The sequence below is a fragment of the Ursus arctos genome, unplaced genomic scaffold (genome assembly GCF_023065955.2).
Source record: "Ursus arctos isolate Adak ecotype North America unplaced genomic scaffold, UrsArc2.0 scaffold_4, whole genome shotgun sequence".
In the NCBI taxonomy this organism is placed as follows: Eukaryota; Metazoa; Chordata; class Mammalia; order Carnivora; family Ursidae; genus Ursus; species Ursus arctos.
Genome location: NW_026623056.1, coordinates 83,470,956 through 83,480,114, shown reverse-complemented (window position 1 = coordinate 83,480,114; position 9,159 = coordinate 83,470,956). Strand labels below are relative to the sequence as shown.

Here is a 9,159-nt window from a genome sequence, read left to right as displayed (position 1 = left end):
CTCTGCCTCTCCCCCTGCTTGTGCTCTGTCTCTCTCTCTCAAATGAATAAATGAAATATTTAACAAAATTCTCTCTCTCCCTCTGCCCCTCTCCCTCAAGTGTGTGCACATGCTCTCTCTTTCTCTCTAAAAAGAAAGAAAGGAAGGAAGAAAAGTTCCAAGCCACTGTTTTCCAGATGGCAGGTTTATTTGTGGGGTCCATTAGCTTTCTTCCAGAAATTAAAAAATTTGTTTTCACTTTGATAGTAAGCTTAAAACTCTAATATAGGCCTTTTCTGGAATCATCAGAATGAACCTGTTGTATGTTGTGTTTAGGATCTTCTTGGGGCACAATAGTACTATTTTGACTATTTTCAGGTAATGGGACGGAAACAAAGATGAACTTAGTATGATCTATTTCAGCCAAATGGGTGGCAAATAGTATTAACCATATATTGTACGGTTGGACATTCACCATAGTCTGATTTAAAAAAAAGTAATGGCTGGGGCGCCTGGGTGGCTCAGTCGTTAAGCGTCTGCCTTCAGCTCAAGGCATTATCCCGGAGACCTAGGATCGAGCACCACGTCAGGCTCCTCTGCTGGGAGCCTGCTTCTTCCTCTCCCACTCCCCCTGCTTGTGTTCCCTCTCTCGCTGGCTGTCTCTCTCTTTCAAATAAATAAATAAAATCTTTAAAAAAAACAAAAGTAATGGCTGAATTGATTCCTTGCAGGGTTCATGGTAGATAAGTCATGCCGAACTCAAATAGTGAATTAATGTTTTTTGCTTTAATTTTATTGTTTTACAGTTTTGATTATAATTCATTTACAAATTGGATTTGGTTTTGTTATAGGAGAGCTACAAATTGAAGATTATAATTAGTTTTAAATTCACACATACTTAGGAATATTATAATAAAAACATTGTCAACATTGGGAGATGCCAAGAAGCTTTTTTTTTTTTTCTTTAAAGAGGTCCAAACACTTCTCAAGTTTGAGGAGCATCCTGCTAAATAAACAGATCTGACGACAAACGATGGGCCCTCTTGCTCTCCTATCTTAGAATGGTTGTTCTGGGGGTTCTCATCCCTCACCACACTTCAGAATCAACCGAGGAGCTTTAAACAAATACTATACTGTATCAGCTATGCTAATATCAGATATAGCTGTACTAATATAAAAAAATAGACTTTTAAGACAAAAATCGTTACTAGAGGCAAAGAATGACATTTTAAAATGATAAAAAGGTTAACCCATCAAGCAAAATAGGAACTATAAATATATATACATGTACAAACAGACCCCCAAAATACGTGAAGCAAAACAGACAGAATTGAAGGGAGAAACAGACAATGATAGTTGAAGACGTCAATATCCCACTTTCAGTGATGTATACAACACTAGGCAGAACATCAACAAGGAAACAGAAGACTCGAACGATATTATAAACCAACTAGATCTGATAGGCATGTATGGAACACTACAACAGAACGCACATTCTTCTCAAGTGCTTATGGAACATTCTCCAGGATGGATCATATGTAAGGCCATGCAAAAAGTCTCAATAAATTTCAAAGGATTGAAATAATACAAAATATGTTCTCTGACCACAATGGAATGAATTAGAAATCAGTAACGGAAGGAAATTTGGGACATTCACAAATATGTAGAAATTAAACAACATACTTGTAAACAATCAATGGGTCAAAGAAGTAATCACAAGGGAAATTAGAAAACACTTAGAGATAGATAAAAAGGAAAACACAACATACCAAAACTTACGGGATGCAGCTAAAGCATCAGGGGAAATTATAGCTGTAAATACCTATATTGAGAAAGAGAGTGGCACCTGGGTGGTGCAGTCAGTTAAGCGTCTCTTGGTGTTGACTCAGATTGTGATCTTGGGGTCTTGGGATCGAGCCCCACCTTGGGCTCCACACTCAGAGTGAAGTCTGCTTGAGACTCTCTTCCTCTCATTCTGCCCCTCCCCCTTCTCTCTCTGAAATAAATAAATCTTAAAAAAAAGGAAAAAGATCTGAAAGCAATAACCCAATGTTTCACCTTAAGAACCTAGAAGACAAAGTGCAAACTAAACCCAAAGAAACAGAAGGGAGTAAAAGAATGAATAATAGAATGACAAATAAATGAAATGAGAATAGAAAGACAGTAGAGAAAATCAATGAAACCAAAATTGATTCTTTGAGAAGATCAATTAAATTGACAAATCTTTAGCTGAAAAAAAAAAAGAGATTGAAAGTGCTATGATCAGGAATGAAAAAGGAGACATTACTATCAACCATACAGACATAAAAGGTCTATAAAGGAATACTGCAAACAATCGTACGCCAAAAAAACCTAGATAACCTAGATGAAATGGGTAAATCCTACAAAGACGCAAACTACAAAAACTAATTCAGGAAGAAACAGAAAATCTGAACTGATCTACAGCAAGTAAAAAATTGAGTTAGTAATCCAATCCCATAACAGTCCCATTTCCCACAAAGAAAAGCTCACATCAGCATGGTATCACTGGTGGATTTTACCAAACATTTTTTTTTTAAAGATTTTATTTATTTATTTGACAAAGAGAGACAGCCAGCGAGAGAGGGAACACAAGCAGGGGGAGGGGAAGAGGAAGAAGCAGGCTCATAGCGGAAGAGCCTGACGTGGGGCTCGATCCCAGAACGCCGGGATTACACCCTGAGCCGAAGGCAGATGTTTAACGCCTGTGCCACCCAGGCGCCCCGGATTTTACCAAACATTTAGAGAAAAATTAACACCAATCCTTCACAAACACCTCCCAAAACAGAGAAAGAAACCTTTCCCAAATCATCATGTAAGGCCAGCATGACCTGGAGATGAAAAGCAAACAATGCGTCCGAAAACGACAGACCAATATCCTTTATTTATTTATTTATTTTTTTAAAGATTTTATTTATTTATTTGACAGAGATAGAGACAGCCAGCGAGAGAGGGAACACAAGCAGGGGGAGTGGGAGAGGAAGAAGCAGGCTCCCAGCGGAGGAGCCTGATGTGGGGCTTGATCCCAGAACACCAGGATCACGCCCTGAGCCGAAGGCAGATGCTTAACCACTGTGCCACCCAGGCGCCCCTGGACCAATATCCTTTATAAAAATGAGTGCAAAAATCCTCAACATGACACTAGCAGACTGAATCCAGTAACATGTAAAAAGGATTATACACCAGGGGCGCCTGGGTGGCATAGAGGTTGGGCGTCTGCCTTTGGCTCAGGGCGTGATCCCCGCGTTCTGGGATTGAGCCCCACATCAGGCTTCTCTGCTGGGAGCCTGCTTCTTCCTCTCCCACTCCCCCTGCTTGTGTTCCCCCTCTCGCTGGCTGTCTCTATCTCTGTCGAATAAATAAATAAAATCTTAAAAAAAAAAAAAGGATTATACACCATAATCAAGTGAGATTTATTCCAGGAATGCAGGTCAGTTTTTTTTGCATACAAAAGCATTTGCATACAAAAGCAAATAAAAGACCAAAACAAAACTAAAACAAAACAAAGATCATCTTGGTAGACACAGATAAAGCCTTTGACAAACATATGACATATGACACCCTTTCATGATTAAAAACACTTAACAAACTGGGAACAGGAGGGACTTCTTCACCCTGATAAAGGACATCTACAAAAAGCCCCACAGCAAACATCATAGTTAATGGTGAAAGACCATGAGCTTTCTCCCTAAGATTAGGAACAAGACACTATCCACTTTTATTCAACATTGTATTAGAAATTCTAGCTGGGGGGGCACCTGGGTGGCACAGCGGTTAAGCGTCTGCCTTCGGCTCAGGGCGTGATCCCGGCGTTATGGGATCGAGCCCCACATCAGGCTCCTCTGCTATGAGCCTGCTTCTTCCTCTCCCACTCCCCCTGCTTGTGTTCCCTCTCTCGCTGGCTATCTCTATCTCTGTCGAATGAATAAATAAAATCTTTAAAAAAAAAAAAAAAAAAAAAAAAAAAGAAATTCTAGCTGGGGCAATCAGACGAGAAAAACAAAAGATATCTGTATTGGGAAAGAAGAAGTAAAACTATCTCTATTTACAGATGATATAGTCTTGTATATAGAAAACCCTAAGGAATCCACCAAAACCACTGTAAGAGCTAATAAATTAGCTCAGTAAGGTTGCAAGATAAGTATACAAAAATTTTGCTTTTAGCTTTTGGCAGCTGTGAGGCTGGGGAGATCCCAGCCAGGCTGAGGAAGTCGAATCTCATTGTCCTCCTACCCTTCAACTTTTCCTCAGAGCCCCTCCATAAAATGGTTTGGTTCCCCTCACCTCAAAGTGTTTTTTTTGGTTTTGTTTTTTGGTTTTGGGGTTTTTTTTGCTTCTATACACTAGCAACAAACAATTTGATAATTAAATTAAGAAAACAATTCCATTTTCAATATATTAAATAGAATAAAATACTTAGGAATATATTTAATCAAAGAAGTGCAAGGATTAAGCATTGAAAACTAAAAAACATTATTGAGGGGTGCCTGGCTGGCTCAGTCAGCAGAGCATGTGACCCTCAATCTCAGGGTCATGAGTTCAAGTCTCATGTTGGGCATGGAGCCTGCTTAAAACAAACAAACAAACAAACAAACATTATTAAAAGAAATTAAAGAAGACCTAAATAAATGGAAAGACATCCCATATTCATGGATTGGAACATGCAATATGGTTAATATGGCACTATTTTCCCAAGTTGGTCTAGAGATTCAGAGCAATCCCTACCAAGTACCAGCAGGCTTTTTTTTTTTTTTCCCCCAGAAACTGAAAAGCTAATCTTAAAATTCATTCTTTGTTGTCCTGTGCATTGTAGGATCGTTAGCAGTATCCTGCCTTGACCTGCTAGATGTCAACTCTCATCAATCCTTGGGTAAAATGGGTTTTGGAAGACAGAGGTTTGGAAGTTCGCTCACGCTCAAAAGCATTGAAAAAATGAGGAGGCAGCAAGAACATCTGCTATGGTTAACACCTGTACCACTTAGAGGCACTTGTGTTCCACATTAATTAATTTCATGCTGTAACTGGGTCTTTCAGGTGAGGCGTGGTCACAACTGAAACAAACAAACAAACAAACAAAAAAGAGGAAATCTTATAATAGGGAGTTTAGTGGGACAGCTACAGTCCCCATTTTGAAGATGGCCATAATAAACCCTCATTTTCTTCCTCCTCTGTCACCCTTGGAGATTCTCCTCACTCTCAGCCAGCACTTCTGGTCTGGGCTGCTCCCCTGCTGGGGTAACCTAGACCTTTATCCCTGAGAGGTTCGTGCCCACATACTTGGCTGTTGTCAGCTTCTGTTCCTGGAATTGCTCGTTCCCAGTCATCCCTTGGTATGGAAGCACCAAAATATGCCCCAAGGGAATTCCCAGCATTCCAGACCCACTCTTCCTTGTCCCCTTGTGAATTTAGAACTTAACTTCCTCCTAAGAATTGGAGTGAATTACCCTTGTCTGTATCTCACTTCTGCTGATCTACAGGCATGTGGGGCTCAAAGTAAGCAGGTGGGAGCCCTGCCCCAGGTTTAGTCTAGCTCTTACTGTCCTTTCGGAAAAGGCCTTCTTGTCCCTCTTCCCTCTCCCCACCAGGAAACCAGACTTCCAGTGCAGCCCAACCTAGAGTGCAGATTCCCCAGAGGAAAGCTAGGAGTGCTGGCGAGGGGTGCCCTAGACTCCCACCCCATGGTGCTGCCCCTCAGAGATCCAGCACCTCAACCCCTCACGGTCCCCTTGCCAGCTGGTGCCCTGGCTGTGCTGTTTCCGGCCATCCCAGCGTGCTCTCAGGCTCGTAGATTGTAGGTGATGTGGAATCTAGGTGGGACCATGGATCCCATGATCATGTGCCCATTGTTGTGTCTCCTTTGACATAAAATGGGTCCCTTGGTCTAAGACGATCTATCAGCTAGGATTCAGTCAGAGAAGCAGAACCACTTTGAGTGATGGAGAATAAGATATTGGGGTAGGCAGGATAATGCCCCCTCCCCACCCTCACCCCCAAAGATGTCCATGTCATCATCTCTGGAACCTGTGAATATGGTAGTTTAGATGGCAAAGGGAGAATTAGGGTAGCCAACGGAATTGCGTTTGTTTCTCAGCTGACCTCAAAACAGGGAGATAGTTCTCGATCATCTGGGTAGGTTCAAGGTAGTCACAAGGGTCCTGTAATGTGGAAGAGGGAGGGAGAAGAGGAGGTTGTTGTGATGCCATGTGAAAGGAGCTTGAAAACTAATATTGGCGTTTATTATAGGAATTAGACTCTCAGCTGTTATGGAAGTTGGTGAAGAATGTTCTGGAAGACTACTTACAGCCGGTGCTTTTGGTGGTGAGCAGGCCTGGCAGTCAGAAAGAAGGGCTGGGCATGAACAGACCAGCTGTCGTCCCACCGCAAACCAGCAAGGCAAGCCGGCCGCCCCTGAGCGGTGACAGATGCTTGCCTCTGCCTTCCGCACCTCGGGAGACTGCTCTTGGGGCCAGAGCTAACTTGGAACCATGCGGGGAAGGAAATTAGGAAAATATAACTTCAGCATAGCTACATTGACACAATAAAAGGCTACCACACATTCTTAAAAAAAAAATTTTTTTTTTCTTTGAGGAAGTTCTACACCCAACGTGGGGCCTGAACTCATGACCCCGAGATCAAGAGTCACATACTGCACCAACTGAGCCAGCCATACTCTCTCCTGACCCTTGGATAATTGTGGGACCGAGGCACTGCTAGGTATGAATCTCGGTAAAAATGAATTATTGCCCCTCCAGGGCGGAAGTGGCCCTGTGCTTGGAGCCTGGGTGCGTGCGGATGTCACTGTGTAGGGCTCAGCATCACCCGAGGCTGCTGTGGGGCTGGATGACCAGCCTTGCTGGTGGAAGCCCACTCTGTTGGGCCCATGCACCAGTTCTCTCCTGGCTATTCCAGCCCTGGGTCCCCCGTGCAAACACTGGGGCAGAGAGAATGGAGGCTGGCTGACCTCCAGGAGAAGCGTGAGCCTGTCCAGTCGCTGCTCCAGGGCCTTCCCCGTGGTGGGTGCTCTCTGCTCCCCACTGGCTGAAGACACAAAGACCCGTCTCTCGCAGAGACCTCTCTGCCCTTGATTTCCCTATTTTTCTTTTTCTTTCTTTCTTTCTTTCTTTCTTTCTTTCTTTCTTTCTTTCTTTTCTTTTTCTTTCTCTTTCTTTCTTTCTTCTTTCTTTCTTCTTTCTTTCTTTGTTTCTTTCTTTTTTAAAAAGATTTTATTTATTTATTTGACAGAGAAACAGCCAGCAAGAGAGGGCACACAAGCAAGGGGAGTGGGAGAGGGAGAAGCAGGTTTCCCGCTGAGCAGGGAGCCCGATGCGGGGCTCGATCCCAGGACCCTGGGATCACGACCTGAGCCGAAGGCAGACGCTCAATGGCTGAGCCACCCAGGTGCCCCTGATTTCCCTGTTTCTTTCACTCGAGGCCCAAGCCGTTTGCCAGGATGAATTCATGTATTAAGAACCCCCTTGAGCAGGTAAATGGGTAATTTCTAGGATAATGTGGAGGTAGGAGCGCTGTGGGAGCCTCACCAGGAGGCTCTAGTCTCGTCACAGAACAGTCAACTCAAGGACAGAAATGAGGCCGGGAAAGAAGCATGTCAGGTGTGGAAGGGACTGGGGCTTAACCTAAGGGCAACAGAGACGCATCTGATGTGTCTTGAATGTTGTCTTCGAAGGGCCAGTGACTGAGGGACAATGACCTGGAGGAGGACAGGCAGGGGCAGGGCTAGACAGGAGGCTGGCGTGGGGTAGCCCAGATGAGGCTGTGGGCTAGCCAGGGGCAGTAGGGATCGAACTGGGAGGACTCGAGAGCTATCCGGGAGGTAGAAGGAGCAGGACTTGGTGAAGGGTTGGATAAGGAGCAGGGAGGAAGAGTCAAGAGACACTTAGCAGAGCTCTGGTCTGAGCCAAAGGGTGCACCATCGGTCCATTTCCGGGGTGGCACCCAGTAGAGTCCGGCGAGGCTTGAAGGTTCATTTATTTATCTCCATGGATTGATGTCTTAGTAAGTGGTGCTAAGGAGGGTAAAGGATGGAGTCAAAGGCTGTCCTGGCCCTGAAGGAGGGCACAGTCTAGTGGCCAAAAAGAGAAATGTCCACAAATAAATGTAATCCGGCAGAGTCAGATGGTAGAATATTCCTGCTTTTCCACCCACTAGTCTTATTCCTGGACCGTGACACAAGGCAACAACTCTAAGAAAATAGTGAATCCACTTAAATTTGACGTGTCTTTTATTTATTTATTTATTTATTTATTTATTTATTTAAGATTTTATTTGTCAGAGAGAGGGAGAGAGATTGAGAGCAAGCTCACAAGCAGGGGGAGCGGCAGGCAGAGGGGAAGCAGGCTCCCCACTGACCAGGGAGCCCTATGCGGGACTTGATTCCAGGACCCTGGGATCAGGACCTGAGCTGAAGGCAGACGCTCAACCAACTGAGCCACCCAGGCGCCCCAGCGTGTCTTTCATTGAGCAACTACTCACGATAGGCCAGGCACCATTTGGCCCGAGGAACCAAAGACAAAGGAACCCAGCCCCTGACCTCAAGCTGTTCACAGTCCACTGGAAAAGATAAAACAAGCGTGAAAGTAACTGTGATAGGAAACATGCGGGTCAGAGCCAGGGGAGAAGTGCTGGCAGAGAGGTGGGCGGCCGGGGAGACCCCTCGGACAGGCCTGTGCCCCCCCAGGATTCCGATGTCCCCCTCAATGCCTTCTCCTTGGGGCAGAATTAGATGGGAATTAATTTTTCTGGCTATATAATGTTTGTAATATTAACTGTTAATGTTAAGGTAAGGTACTTGGGATGAATTTCTGTAGGAAGCATTACTTATATTGGCTGAGGGGTCTGGGAGGTCCTAACAGTAATTTTGAAACTCAACATTAGCAGGGTTGCCAGATTACAAATACAGGACACCCATGGGGTGCGTGGGGGGCTCAGCCGGTTAAGTGCCTGCCTTTGGCTCAGGTCATGATCTCAGGGTCCTGGGATTGAGCCCTGAATGGGGCTCCCAGCTCAGCAGGGAGCCTGCTTCTCCCTCTCACCCCTCACCCTACCCCCACTCATGCATGCAGGCACGCGTTCTCTCCCTCTCTCTCTTCCTCTCTCTCCCTCTTTCTCTTGCGTGCTCTCTGTCTCAAATAAAATCTTGAAAAT

General features: G+C 44.5%; 1 non-coding gene across 1 annotated transcript; it reads left to right on the top strand.

The window, feature by feature from the left end:
• Nucleotides 1–4,482: 4,482 nt before the first annotated feature.
• On the top strand, nt 4,483–4,555 carry TRNAE-CUC (transfer RNA glutamic acid (anticodon CUC)). Its single transcript has one exon. It is a non-coding gene; the product is annotated as a tRNA-Glu (tRNA).
• Nucleotides 4,556–9,159: the final 4,604 nt, after the last annotated feature.